The 15,391-nt window shown below is 43.2% G+C and overlaps 1 protein-coding gene and 1 pseudogene across 1 annotated transcript in view; one reads left to right on the forward strand and one right to left on the reverse strand.

Moving 5' to 3' along the window:
- Positions 1–217, reverse strand: part of LOC105741791 — a 752-nt pseudogene extending 535 nt beyond the window's left edge.
- A 5,605-nt stretch (positions 218–5,822) lies between these two features.
- Positions 5,823–15,391, forward strand: part of Nedd9 (neural precursor cell expressed, developmentally down-regulated 9) — a 190,314-nt gene continuing 180,745 nt past the window's right edge. The window contains exon 1 of the mRNA XM_023712077.1: positions 5,823–5,901. The gene's annotated coding sequence lies outside the window, so the exon portion shown is untranslated. The remainder of the gene's footprint in view (positions 5,902–15,391) is intronic.

Below are 15,391 nucleotides of genomic sequence, written 5' to 3' on the forward strand. Positions count from 1 at the left end.
GTTCTTTCTTCCAATTCTCATTCACTTTTTCTTCAAATTCAACCAAAGCCTTAGAGCCTTTCTTTTTCTTTTCTAGTTGCTCTTTCACTTCTTCCCAGGTAGGCCTGGGTCCATTCAAATAATCCTGGATGGTTGTCCCTGAAGACTGGATTTGACCTCTTAAGCTGGCCATTGCTGTTGGATTCTTGCAGGCCACTTGATTGTTCCGTTTCCCCATGGTGCTGGACGGGGCACCCAGTTAAGACTGCAAAAGCCAGACCAAGCTACAGAAGCAGCCAAAACAAGCCCACTGCAGATCCTTTTCTCATTTCTTTTTAATGACGTTAACTACAGTAATTTTTTTGAGACAGAGTCTTGCTATGTAGTCCAGGCTGGCCTTGAACTCACTATGTAGCCTACGCTGGCTTTGAACTTACTGAGATCCTCCTGTTTCAGCCTTCCAAGTGTTGGGACTACAGATGCAGACCATCTTACCTGGCAATATTGATGTTTTTACAAAACAATAAACTAATAAACAAACGAAAAGGGGGGGTTGGTGAGCAGGATATGTGTCGTGAAGAAACTTGTACTTGTTAAATGCTTGAATGAAAAGAATCCTTCTACAAAGTCAGAATATTTTAAATTTTTCTATATATCACCTTTTTATAAGAACATCTTCCTTTTTCTCTCTCTCCCAAGTATTCATGTTTCTTCAAAGTGTTATTCTCAAACTGGAAGAACGTTTCAGTTCCACAAACACTTTTCTGCCCAAGAATATACACTTTTAATAATGATAGCAAGTACTACCACTGTCATGAGCAGATAATGCTGGAAGTTATAAATTCAGAGGATGGAGAAAAAAGCAGAGAATGAGGAGCAGATTAAAAGGAAGAGGGAAATTCTGCAGTGACCATGAGGATCCGTGAGGCCCTCTCACACTGAACTCTCATCTCAGGCAAATGTCGGGCCACGGCTGAGCTCATAGCTTCCAGAAAGTGAGAAAACCCCAAGGTCTGTTTTCTACATGTTGATGAAGCCCTGGCAGGTAGTCAGCAAGGTAGGAAGAAGCAGAGAAAGCTCTCAGGTGAGGTTAGGGGAGAATTTGCAGGAAACCTATTGACCTTTGTTAACTTTCCTTAGTGAGTCCAGGTAACTGTGGAGAGAATGTGGCTTAATCTTCCCAAAGCTAAAGATGAGCAAGGTAAACACTTGGAAGAGCAAGAATGAGAAAATCAACCTTCCATGTGCTGCTGAAGAGGCTGGTCATGGGTTCTGGCAATGCCAGGGCTGAGACTCCAGAAGTCTACTGATGGGTTGTGATTATGATGATGAAGAAGCGAGAGAACAAGGGACTCAGGTGTAGAAGAAAGGAAAGAAGATGATGGGAGGGGGACGTGCGGATAATAGAAGAAGGCAGATGAGGCTCATTCTTCCATGTCTTCTTGTCTTAGCCTGTTTTCTGGTGCTATAATGAAATGCCAGAGATTGGGTTACTTACGAAGAACAAAAACTTATTAGCTCATGGATCTGAAGTCCAAGAGTGCAACACCAGCATTTGGCAAGGAGAGGCTTTGTGGTGCATCGTGTGGTGAGGCAGAGCAAGCATCCCAGTCTGCATCTCACTATCACCAGGAGGAGTCTCCAGGAGAGATGAGGATCTAATTTCCCTGCCGATGGGCAGACTGTAGGACTGCTGACTTAGGCCAGGGAAAAGAATTGTCGGAAACATCAAGGAAAGGCAGAGAGCGAGTTATTGGGCAGAAGGCAGTGCACGCTCAGAGCGAAAGTGGGAGGACTAGAAGTGAGACGTTACGGTCTGGGGAGAGGTTCATGTGTTCCTCGGGTGTCCTCAAGACACCCAGGATGTGCGCTAGATTAGAACGCGAGTCGATTGCCTATGTGAAGGTTAGAGATGTGCGCCCGCCTAACAGGGCCATCTGCAGGAAGAAAAGTACAGGTTCAGTTTGCAGGTTTAAGGCACAAGGCTCCATTTACATCCTTATTGTATGTTTAAAACTCCCAGGAATTCTCCGAATGAGTTTCCTAGGAGAGGAAAGAAGACATTGTGAGGTGGACAATAGTGGTTTTTGTCTGAGGGGTACAGTTTGCACCAAAATGTAAGTTTATTTTATTTTATTTTTTTGGCGGAACCAGGGATTGAACTCAGGCCCTTGCTCTTGCCAGGCAAGCGCTTATTCTACTGAGCCATCTCCCCGGCCCCTTCAAAATGTAAGTTTAAAATTATGATTTTCCTTGTCTTCTTTTGACCTAGCCTACCCCATCTCTTCCTTGTCTTATAAAAGCCACTAATACCTTCACGGGGGCCTCGTCCAAATGACCTCTTCAAACCTAATCACCTCCCCAAGGCTCCACCTCCTAACACCACGACATACCAGTTGTAGATTAAGTTTCCCACCAGAGACGCATCTAAACCATGACACTATTAGGTTATTATAACCCTTTCTGGGTAAGGAGCTGATTTTCACTTACTTACCATAATGCATGTTTGATAACGCTTTTAACATCCCAAAGTGAACCATTTCATGGGATCTGTTATCTTGCTAGGGAGCTTGTTTTCTAAGGGATTGGGTTCTTAAGAGTGGGCTTTTGTCTTCTGGACTAAGTGACAAGAATGCCCAGGAAATCTCAGGAGAAGTTCTAGGTGCATAGAGTTATGGAATGGACAAAAAAACTGGATCTTTTAAAGTTCTGATTTCCTCATGCAAAAATGAGAATCACAAAACTGCCTCCCATTCCCAAGCAGGGATGAGGCATGCATACAAATACCAGAGAACTTAAATACCAGAGTTCTTCAAAATTGCCACAACAACTAGAGCGTGTTCATGTAGATTCTTTAGTGGGCAGCTGATTCTCCGTGGCTAATACTGTCCACAGCCATGGCAGGAAATGAGGCAGACAAATGAAGTCGCAAACACACATGGACACCTTGGCCACAGATTTCTCAGCATTTGAAATCTGAAATTGTCCTCACCTCTCCCTCTCCCACCCCTCATGTCCCCTTCTTCACCCCTCACATCTTCCTCTCCCACCTCCTCACCCCTCCCTCTCCTACCCCACCCTTCTGCCCCTCTCCATGTAGTGAATGCTCCTTCCCCCAGACGTCCATGACAGATTTATAGCCATTGCCCAGGGTTTGACTACTGCTTAGCAGGTCCTTACAAAACATTCTGTGGGGCTAACCAGGATTCCAGCTAAGGAAGATGGCATGAAGCTAATTAAAGCAGTCCAGAAGACTGTTTAAATGAAAGAGAAAATGTAAACATTGTCTTCACTGGATGGGGTAATTAGAAATTATAGTTATTTGGTTTTTGCCATACCATCTGTAGCTTGTCAAAATGTTGACATGAAGCTTAAGCCTACCACTAATCAAACAGGAAAAAGAAAAGAAAACAAACTAAACAGGAAAAAAAAAATAATCTAACCTGTAAGAAAGAAAACAAATACAAGATTCCTGCGTCTTCTAAATGAGAAAAATATTTGACTTACCCTGCTGAAATAATTTTGATCTGTTTTTAAATAAAAATTTGAGCTTCATATCACCTTAAAATACAAAATCTTAGTCTATTTTCAAAAATTCAATAGTAGTAAAATCAGACAGCTTAAAGTGAGAAAACAAACACATAAAGTGAAAAAATAGAGTTAAGGGTAATCAAGGTGTAAGACTAAAGTACTTCACCAAAAATAAGCCCAAGTTGAGCTTTTTCAGTATGCCTAGACCATCATGGCCTATATAAACAATCTGATGGTATTGATATCCAAGTCGTATTATAAAGTAGTAAATTATATTTTCTAAAATCTATACATTTAAATTATACATCAAAATTAGGTGTTTGATAAAGCAAATAATTCTTTCCATGATATGATACAATGCAAAATGCATTTATTTAGATAAAACATGCATTTCCTGGACTTTTTTCTATCTCCATCAATTTAGTATAAAGACTCTGCCTTATAAAATATAACTTACAAATGCAATATTTCTATTTGAAACCTAGAAGAGATTCTGGCACATACCATGTATTCAAGATTGGTTTTGGAAGAGAAAGAGGAAGAGAGAAAAATAAACTAGAGTATCTTGATGGATATCATTAATTTCAATATGGATGCAATATGTATATGACAATTAATGTAGATATTCTTACTTGTGATGTATTTCTAAGCTCCAACTGTCCAAGGCCTTAAACCAAGCATATGTTTCTTTATTTGTTTAAAATGCCATCTTTTGATGGGCAGAATATTGTGTGGCAAGACTCATGTGGGTTCACCTCGTAGAAAAGACATGGATCAGAATTTCATCAAAATCTTTCAGGATATTAAAACCAAGCAATGAAACAAGAACTGGTTTATGCTCAGTGGTAGAGTGTGTGCCTGTGGTATGCAGGAGACCTTGGGGACAATTCCCAACATCACAACAAAATGGAAAAAAAAAAAAAAAAAGAGGGGAACCAAAAAAGAACAGAAGTCCCAAGAAGCAACACAGTACAGCTGCACGGGATGGGGTGGGGCTCCCAGAGCCTTGTCCCTGCCTCCGGGACAGAGCAAGCAAGAACTGCAGCAGGACCAGAGGCACCGCTGAGTTATTCGTGGGGCATTTGCTGTTGAAACCTCCTCCTCTTCTCAATACACTCTCTGCCCAAGTCCTTTTCTAGGCAGCAGCAAGCAATGAAAAATGAGGAAGAGAAAGATAAGAAGTAAGTTTCAGCTGATGATGATAAAAATTTGCCACTAAAAATATAGCAAGCACTTGCATGGGACTTGTTTGATTCGCGCCAGACACTAAATCATTTAAGTTTCACAACACTCCTATGACTGTTTCTCTTTTGCAGACGTGGAAGCTTAAGCACAGAAAGGACAAGAGTATTTAAAAGTTGGAGCCATACGGCGGATTAAAGCGCGTGCAAGCTGGTGCAGGGGCGGGGTTCGATCCTTGGGCCTTCCATGTCGGCCCCACCCCCCGGGACATGCTGAAACACGATTGAGACTGGGCATGGTGGCGCACGCCTGTAATGCCAGCTCTTCGGAGGCTGTAAACAGGCGGATCACTACGAGTCCGATCTAGTAGTGAGACCCTGAACACCCTGTAGACCCTTCCCTAAAATAGACCCTCCCCCACAAAAAAAGAGCCATAGCTCAAATCCTGGTGTCTCACCGCAAAACCTGTCTGCTGCTGAAAACTACAGAGGGTTAGGGGTTAGATGACTTTCAAGTTCCCATCCACACATGAGTCCAAGCTTCTATACCTCATTATAATTAGGAGAGTCTCCATTTGGGTGCTGAGCTCTGAGCAAGCATGATTCTGGTTACAGTAGAAAAGCTCAATGAGTACCTGGCATAGGAAAGAATGTGCCAATGTGCGACAGAACTTTCTAGAACAAATTAGATTCTTAAAATGCAAAATCCCAATTAAATTGGCTTTTAAATATTCTATATTTTTCCTCAGCGAAGCCTAGAAAGTTCATACCAATAAGAAAAAGACATTTCAACAGAATTTCATTGCAACATTAATTTATGGGTCACTCAGCTTTCTAGAAAAGACAAAGGGTCATACCATGTAGATTTGTTACTTATCCCTAAACTACAGTGTCCTCAGCGTATCAGAAGGTCTTACAGAGAAAAAAAAAAAAAAAAGAAGAGGCCCAGACAGGAAATGAACTGCGACAACATCACCTCACAGCAACCGGAAGGAAAACCTCACACAGACATACACCACTCACATCCTACGTGTGCGGTTGCCTGTAGAGAAATGCTTACAGCTGCCTGGAGAAGCAACCTCAGCTGCTGCAGCGAGACGGAAGCATAGCTATGCGCAAGGACTGGCTGTCACGCCCTGCATGCCCACCCAGAGAGAGGCCACGCAGGCTAGGCACACGACATGGCCATCCGCAGTGGTTCTGCCTTTGGGTGAGTTCTCAGCCACTTGCTGTGGCCTGCAATGGGGGCCGGGGTGGCATCACTCAGACCTTTACTTCCTGACTTGGTGTCAAACATTTGGTGATCTTTCCCACTGTTAACACCCTTCTGCTAGGACTGAGAGGGTTCCACACACCCAGAGGCAGTAATGTGGGACTCCAGGTCTCCTTGGAACGCACCTACACTCACATGCTGGTTTTATGTAACTTAAAAATCATTTGATTTCTACTTTTTCTGCCTTCTGGGTTAGTGCTTCCTGGTTTGTAAGCACAAGGCTCCTCCTCTCTTCCTGCCGTCCACACAGACCTTACCTGGGAGGGGCTAAGCTGTTAAATTTCTTAAATCAATTTAGTACTTTAAAGTGTGGATTTGAGTCATTTACATTGATATCATTTGCAGCTCTCTGGGGATGACTTGGAGGGGACAAGAAGCAGTGGCTGAGAATTGGGCCCAGTGAGTAGAGCTCAGCTCTGCAGAGACCTGCTCATTAGCATGATTTCAAAGAGACTTGGGGAGAACTGTTTTGTGTCTTACCTGTCTGCACCGCGCAACTCTGAGAGCTCCACACTTACTTTTCTCCATATTTATTCACTCATTTTTCTCACTCCTTTGCTCACCTCTCTTGCACAAAGTGTTTGATGCAACCCCCCCCCCACACACACACACACTTTTTGCCAAAATTGTTGCGAAATGAAGGACACAGACAGTGACGGGAAAGTCAAAGCTGTTCGGAAAGGGGTCTGTGTAGCTCAAGGCTGTGTGGAGAAAGGAGCGCAGTCTTCTCCCTGCGTTCCAAGGAAAGCGTGAAGGCCGCTCTACTCTGTTTAGCTCCTTCTCAGAGAGTCCCTCCTTCCCCTCCGAGATGGTTTCCCACCCAGCACTGAGTGTGAAATGCAATTGCCCTTGACAGGATTCTGGGATCCAGCCAGATGGTTTTCCTCCTCGTTTCTGTTTCTCTCAAGCTTGATTTTCCAGGACATTCCGATTCTAGGAAGTGGGAAGAGTAGAGTGATGGCAAGAGAAAATATGAAGTCAGTTTCCCATTAGAGCTCCACAATCTCTTATTAGTGGTAATTTAACAATGATCTAGAAAGTACTCACCTTCTAGCAGTCACTGTGTAAGTCAAAATTAATAGGAGAGGGACCAAACAAACTGACATTGCTGTGAGCCCCAAAAGCTTACAGTCCAGGAGAAAAGAAGACATTAATATAGAGGAGGAAAGTTGCTTTCTCTCACTTTCTAGATTGTTTGGCTGGCCAGTCTCTGTATTAAATGACATAGGACAGATTAACCAGAAAAAATAAAGTTTAACAACATGGGTTTTAAAGGGGGCCAATGATTGTGGCTGCTGTACCATTCTGGACTGCACGAAGAAATGGGGTTGGCTCCTGCAGGCAGTGGTGAAGGCAGACTATGGAGAGGTGCAGGGAAAAGCCTGGTAATGACTAGATGGGAAGAGGAGCCCAGGCGAGGTTTTGTTACAAGGCTCTAAGTGGGTGTCTTCTGTTGACCAGAGTCTATTAATGTAGCCATCCTTCTCCTCTTGCAGAAAGGCACACACCCTTCCCCATGGAGATTTCCTTCCCAGATGCAAATTTCTCAAGCAACCTTTGGAATGTGTGTAGTTTTTCCAAAATAGTCAACTCAAAATGAGTTGCATTAGAGGAATGTTTTAGGATAGTATATTTTTCCATCATTCATATTTTTGGGTATTATGTCCTGAACCCCATTGATAATTACACAGCTATGATGAAGACCAGAGTCACACTGGTTCCTTAGGCAGATGGAGATGGGAACTGAAAGAGGTGGAGGGACTGGGGGGACACCCAGACCAAACCTGGTGGGGGAGATCACCTGGAAGACTCAGGCCAGCATGGCCAAAGAGAAGAGAGGAGTGACTCAAGATGAGCCTAGGAAGAGCAAATGTGCAGCTGGGATTACATGTGCTGCCGTATATTCTCCTAGTGGAGAAGATGATGGTGCTGTGACCTGATCTGCCTTTTCAACAAATTCTCTTTACTATGGTATGAAGAATTGAGTGGGGAAACCACATCTATAGGCAAAGAGACCAGAATTAGGCTAATGTAGCAGCTAAGCAAGTGTGTCTACACAAATATAGAGCAGATGGTGGCACTGGAAACAGAAGTGAACAAATTAAAGGATCCAGTAGGGGGAAAGTCAAGAGGACCTAGAGCAGACAGCAAAGGAAAGTGAAGGGAGGTCAAAGATGATCCCCCTTGTGCTGGCTGGGGGCACAGAGGGATGGTGGTGCTTCCTGCACATCACAGATGAGTCCAGCTCTGAAATCAATGGTTCAGAGAGTCTAGCAGATGTCAGTCAGGCTGTTGATGTGTTGGAATATAGTTTAGAGCAGAGGTCTGGGAATCCATGTCATGGTAATCAAAGCCATAGGGATATGTGAGATGCTTTGAGACAGAGAATCAAATGGGAAAGGGGGAAGCAATCTAGGATTGAACCTCAAGCAATGCCACCATTTAAATAAAAGTAGAAGAAAGGACCAGGGATATAGCTAAAAGTGTAAGTGCCTACATAGCAAGCACAAGGTCCCAAATTTGATCCCCAGTAACACCACAAAAAAAAAGTAGAGTAAATGAGCTACCAAGAACTCTAAGGTTTTTCAAAAATTTAAGCACACAATTGCTGCATGACCCGGTAATTCTAGTCTTAGTAATACAATCAGCCCTCTGTGTCCATGGGTACACTCCTGCTGTTTCAACCTCCTATGGATCAAAATACACATGATTGAGGATCACATCCATACTGAACACATACACATCTTTTCTTCTCATTGTTTCCTAAACAATACAATAAAACAACTATTCACACAACACTTTCATAGAAATGGTTTCAGGAATATGGGAGCATGTCTGAGTTTTTGTTGCAAATGCCACACTATGCTGTATAAGGGACTTGATCACCCATGGATTTGACTGCTAGGATGCTAATGGAGTACCTACAGGGATTGAAAACAGAGATGCAAGTGGGCAAACAAGTTATGAAGGTCCATATATTAAACTATTGCTCTGTTATTAAAACACGCTATTTGATAGATGCACTGGGAAAACGCTATGCTAAGGGCAAGAAGCCAGTCATAAAAGTTCATGTAATCCATCAGTTCCCAACCATTTTAGCACCAGGGACCAGATTCCTAGAACATAATTTTTCCACAGATGGTGAGAGGATGGTTTGAGGATGATTCAAACAATTATATTTATTGTACTCTTTATATCTATTATTAGTACAAATAAAAAAATAATTATGTAATTCACCATAATGCAGGATCAGTGTGAGCTCTGAGCTTGTTTTCCTACAAATAGATGGCCCCATCTTGGGGTGATGAGAGATAGTGACCCTAGAAGTGTGTTGCTTATGTGCCCTCCCTCCAAAATCTCGTTTTGGTTGCTGACACTGCATAAAACCCCAAACATAGGTTGCTAGAAATGGAAGAAGGCTTTTAAGTGCTTTTAAGCTCAAGATATTCTGCCTTGACTTTAATCTAGAATTTGTGAAGATTTGAAGTTGCCTCCAATTTCCTGTTAAGGCTGTCATCATTTGCAATCTCAAGAAGTTGATCCTCTTCTAGCATGGACAAAATCGAATCACCTGGCTTGTTCACAAATGGCTCGCAGATCCATTCCTTCCCAGTCCAAGGGTCCTTTGTGGTGTGGGGAAGTACTGCGCTAACTCTCTTGAAAGCTGAGTAAAAAAAGGCCCTGCCCACTTATCTTTCAAAATCTGCTAGTGTTTGCAGCATATCAACATGCCTAATGTTCACTTGTCACTCCTTTAACTTCAGTTTAGCTTCACATGTAGCCACTTTATCTGTCCACTTGAAACACATTTATTGTTTTTTCCTGAAATGACAGATTTAGTTCATCAAGTAGGTTGAATATGTCACACAAGTAAAGTTTGTGACCCATTCTGTGTCACTGAAATGTGCTGCCAGTGGTGACTGTTTTTCTAAAAGAAAGCTCTGAAGTGGGTCTTATAACTCAAAACTGACCAGTGATCTGTGAGAAAGTGAGAATGTCATCTTATGTCTGTGTAGTAGAGTTAATGAGAACTCGGGGCCCATCTCCTCACAGATCTGTGCAAATAGACAGGAGTTCAGGCATATTCCATAATGCAGTTGATAATTTTAATCATACCCTGCAAAATGCCAAGTCAGGGTACATTTTGGGGCTAGCTGGCACGTATCTGTGGATGGCATAGTACACATCATCACATTTCTAAGCAAGCCCCTTGACCTGAATAATGAAACTAGAACAACATCCCCTCACGGCAGCTCCTCTTCCATGTGTCTACTGACACAAAATTCAGTTTTGCTGGTATGTAGGTATTCAAAGACTTAAATAATTCTGCAGGTATGGTACTGGGTGGCAACAAGAATGTGTATAGCATAGCCAATGCACAGCCACCTGAAAAATACACCACACAAAAGCAATCGCTATTGTTTTGTTAGCAACATGGGTAGCCTTCTCCACCTAGATTGTGTACCAGGTGACTCAGTAATCTGTCTAACAACTGTGCCTCAGTATTCTCTCCATTCCATCATGCATCTAGTTATGGTACTAGTCAAAAAGGACACCCAGGCACCTTTGAAAAGTTCATGACAAATGTCCTTAACATCAGACAGGAGCAACTCTTCCACAGCAAAAGACTTCTTAGCTTTAGCAATGTGGTTTGCCAACAAGAATGATGGTCTTGAGCCAACACATTTGAGAAAATGGTACCCTTTAATAATTGCTTCTGTTCTGTGTGTTCACGTTTCTTTTTCTCTTTTGAATGCTTTTAATGCAGGGTGCTTGGTCTGAATGTGGTGAGGTTTGAAGGTTTTAGAGCTTTATTGGACAGCCAGTTGTCCATATTACACAACGTGGGCTTAGAGAATGTGAAGCACCTGTTGCAATGAACCCTAATTTAAGTAGGACTGAAGATAGCTTTTCAATGCAGCTTTCTTATTGGTAGCAATCTTAAAATCTTCTGTTTTCTGAGCATCAATCCTCTCCCCTTTTCAGAGACACTTCTCAGCAATGTTTGAATTTTACTTGGCTGGGCTGAGCTTGTGGGTTGACCAAATTGTGATTGAGACAAATGGACAGTGTGGGGAAGAGGTGCAGATGGAAATAGTCAATGAAATAATGTGTAGGCCGTGCCACTAGATGCAGCTGTACAGCTGATGTGCCTCAACTCACTTGCCACCATAAAGCCTGCCACCAGATGTGGTTGATTTGTCACTTGCTGCTCACTGAGAGAGAGGATCTTGACATGAGTCTGTGAGCAATTGATTTATTGGGTCTCTGAACTCAAAACTCTCTGCTAATGTTAATCTATATTTGTAGCTATGCCCTGGCACTAGCATCACCACCTCAACTCCACCTCAGATCACCTGGCATCAGATTCTCACAAGAGACTTTCAAGCTAGCTCCTCTGCATACACAGTTCCCAGTAGGGTTGGTGCTCTTGTGAGAATCTGATTCCGCTGCTGAAGTGATGGAGAGAGGCTGTGTGTACAGATGAAGGTTTGCTCACTTTCCTGCCACTCACCCCTGCCATGTCATTCATGGCCTGCAAATTGGGGGGGGGGGCTAATATGAGCCCATTTTATGAAATGTCCACTATAGCTAAAGCAATACAGAAAATAAATTCCTGATTACTAGGGGTTGGAGAGGTAGACCTAGGGAGAGGCTGCTTAAGAAAGTTTCTCTCCTTTGGGGATAAAAAGTGTTTAAGAAGAGCTAGGCGTGGTGGTTCAAGCCTGTCATCCCAACACTCTGGGTGGCTGAGACCAGAGAACCAAATTCAAGCCCAGCCTGGGTAACAACACTTAGCAAAACCCTGTCAGAAATGAAAAACTGAAAGAGCTGGGGATGTAGATCAGTGCTAAAGCGCTCTACGAAACAAGATGGAAGAGGAGGAGCAAAAGGAGGAGGAGAAGCAGGAGCAGGAGAGGGAGCAGGAGGAGGAAAAGCTTTTTTCCAGAACTACACCGAAGTTGTAGCTGCACAGTGCTGTGAATGTGTGGAATTTCACTCATTGGTTTTCTTTAAATGGTTGATTTTACATCAAGTGAATGTCGTCTCAGTGGTTTTTCCCTCACTATTGCATTGTCTCAGTTCTCTGGTAAATTTTTTATTAATTTTGTCGATATAGTTCAGGTATACATAATGATCACGTTCATCATGGGGACCTTGTACCCAAGCACACTACCTTGCTTCTTCTGTTCTCCCCAGTCACCTGCTCTCCCTTGAACCTCTCTTCCCCTCCTTACTGACAAAAGCTTCATTTCCCTTTGTCCTTCTTTCCCTTCCTTCCCTCCCCTCCCTCCCTCCCTTGCACCTCTTCCCATTTGAGTATTTTCTTCCCATTTCCTAATATCTACTGTACACCTTGGTCCTTATTTACCCTTTCAGTTTCTCACATTAGAGAAACAATAAAGTATTTAAACAGATCTGTCCAATTTATTTCACTTAAAAATATGGTCTGAAGGTGCATCCATTTACCTAGAAATATCTCAAGCTTGGCCTTCTTTATAGCAAAGTAGTACCCCGTTGCATTAAAAAAAAAAACTCATACCTTCTTTATCCATTCATCCATTGATGGGCATTTGGGCTGTTTCCAAAGTTTAGCTTTACAAGCTGGCTGCTATAAACATGGCTATGCGTATATTGGTATGATGACCAAAACAACACAAGATTAAATCGAACACAAAAGTGATAAAATCTAGAGATGCAGTAAACAATGATTTGTGAGGTATCATAAATACTACTGGTATCATATGGCAGATTGTTTTCTAGAAAACATTTTTTGTAAAGTGTAGGGACAGATTCTAAAATTATTCTAGTATTTAGTATCGTAAGTTCATAAATCAGGAACATAGTCATTTATTTTCAAGGAACATATGCTATTGTGATTGGACAGTCTATATTTTTTTCTGACAACACAGCACTTCCATAAACATGTAAGTAATGTGCTGTGCTATGATATCATGTCAGCTCTGACATCATTATGCTTATTGTGTCACTCAAGAACCAGAATTAGTCCTCCCTTATCATTTTATAGGGTCACCTTCATATATGCAGATCATGGCTAACCAAGACATGGTCACAAGCATGCACCTGTACTTTAGCACTCTGCCATCTGATGCACTTGACCTTAGACACCTGTGTTTTACTGTCCCTTGGATCCACTCAAAGGCTGGAGTGGGGGAGGGTCCTCCTCAACCCCTCTGACAGGAACTTGGAGAAAAGCCAAAGCACCATCTCAGGGAAAGTGACACGGCTTCTGAGGAAACCACCCTGCACAAAGGCACTCTCTGCTGTACATGACCTCAACCCTGACTGCCTCTCTGTCTTCCCTGTAATTCATTTGTTCAAAATTCCCATCACTGAACACAAATAGAATAACCTGACACCATAGAAGTTATACAGGTATGGCTCAGTCACAAAGACTAAAACATTTTACTTTCCATTATGTTGGGCCTGCGATGATGGGTTGATCTTAAACTATCTCTGCTCTAAATGTACATGTATACATATATTTACATATGGTTTATCTTTGCCCAAGAACTGTAGATGAACACAGTCTTCCAGGACTTGCTCTTTGACTCAGTGCTAAGTTTCTGAGGGTTACCTATTGATAAAAAGAGACACAGATGAGGACCAGGGAGTGTTGCTCAGTGGTAGAGCACTTGTGCAGCATGTCCTCAGTCCAGGGTTCCATTCCCAGCACTGCAAAACACAGAGCAAGTATTAATGTTGATGATTCATCTTCACAGCTCTTTGGCATGCCATTACAGGAACATGCGACATTCTGCTTTTAGTTTCTGTCAAATGACATACTAATTGTCGAGGATGCAGGCTTGTAGTTATAATTTCACCAAGGCACAGTTGGCCTCAAATTTCATCCTCTGGCATGCACAAAATATCACCTGTAGAGCTGTTGAGTTTCACCTCAAGTCAGAAGGAGATTTTTAGAGGTGCATGAATTAGAGACCTAGAGGCAAGGGACATAAAAAGAGGGATAGAGCTTTCAGTGGGAGGGGAATCAAGGGATAATATGACTCCCTGAGAAGGAAAGGATTCTCTGACATACAAAAGAAGGAATTTGTCCAGGGCAAGCGCACATTGGTTTCCTGCAAATCGAGGCTTTACTTTTACGATCCTCTTCCCCTGCCACACGCCCTGGCGAAGCGTCTATGTGAATGTCATTTCCAGAAGCTTTGCCTCCAGATTGCCCCCAAGTGCTAATCCCTCTGGATGATCCTAAGGAGGCCCACAGTCCCACCGTGTTCCTGGATGCTTTCACTGGTAGTTTCTGTTGTCACTATTTCATTGCAGTATGGCAACAGCACAGTCACCAAATGCGAGTGTTTGTGAACCTTCAGTAACCCTTGCACCAGTTTCTATGTCTCTGAAATTCCCCACCCACAGTCTTGCTTGCAGTGAGTGGAAACAGTTAGAGGAAGTGAGACCTTCGGGGCTCTGTGTCACCCTGGGACCATTTCCCCTGCAAGCACAGCACAGAGCTGGGGCCTCACAGCACTGCAGCAGGCCCTGGCTGTAACAAGTTTGGGGATCACTCACCAACTGCTCCACAAGGAGAATGAAATGCTGAGGAGGTGGCATGCTCTGTCCCTGCACCACAGTGGAGAAATTGTAACTAAGACATTACTTTGGGGATGATATCATCAGCCTGGCTTTGGGGGCAGGAGGTATTATGGGGTCTTAGCAGATGTTAACCATTCCTGGTAAATGACAAATATTGATTGGCTCATGGACAGAGAAAATGAATGAAAGATACTGCATTAGTTTGCAAGTCTCCAGACGAACAGAGCAAGGAGTGTGTATATGTGTGCAAGTGCGTATGAATGTATGTGTGCTTCTTGGCTTGGGCTGGGCTCGTGGGCTGACGGACCATCATAAGTTGAAAAGACTATAAGTTGGAAATGTACTTGAGCTACCTGACACACCAAGCATCTTAGCTGAGCAGCACAGAGCACGGCAGAGTGTCGGTGGGTCCCCTTGTGGCAGTGTGGCTGATGGAGACCTGTGGTCTGTCCCTTCTGCCCAGCGTCTAGACAGAGAATCAGGCCACATATCACCAGGGGAAGAGAACCAGAGGCAAAAGTCAAAACATGGCTTCTAGTGAATGTGTATCAACCACTCTCAAACCACTATAAATCCTAAGTTGAAGTTGGAGGCCATCGTGTGTGTGTGTGTGTGTGTGTGTGTGTGTGTGTGTGTTCAGAGAGAGAGAGAGTTGACAGAGTTGACACATAATTACAGAGGCTGGCATGTCTCGTGTTAGCAGGCTGGAGAACAAGAACAATGGGGACCGCAGTGGAAGTCTGAAGTCAGCTGAAGACAGGACTCCTTGTTGATCAGGGGGAGTCAGACTTTCTTCTACTAAGGCGTGCAGCTGATCAGATGAGGCCTGCCACAGTAGGAAGGTGGCCTG

The sequence above is a fragment of the Octodon degus genome, unplaced genomic scaffold (assembly GCF_000260255.1).
Source record: "Octodon degus isolate 3935 unplaced genomic scaffold, OctDeg1.0 scaffold00023, whole genome shotgun sequence".
Lineage (NCBI taxonomy): Eukaryota > Metazoa > Chordata > Mammalia > Rodentia > Octodontidae > Octodon > Octodon degus.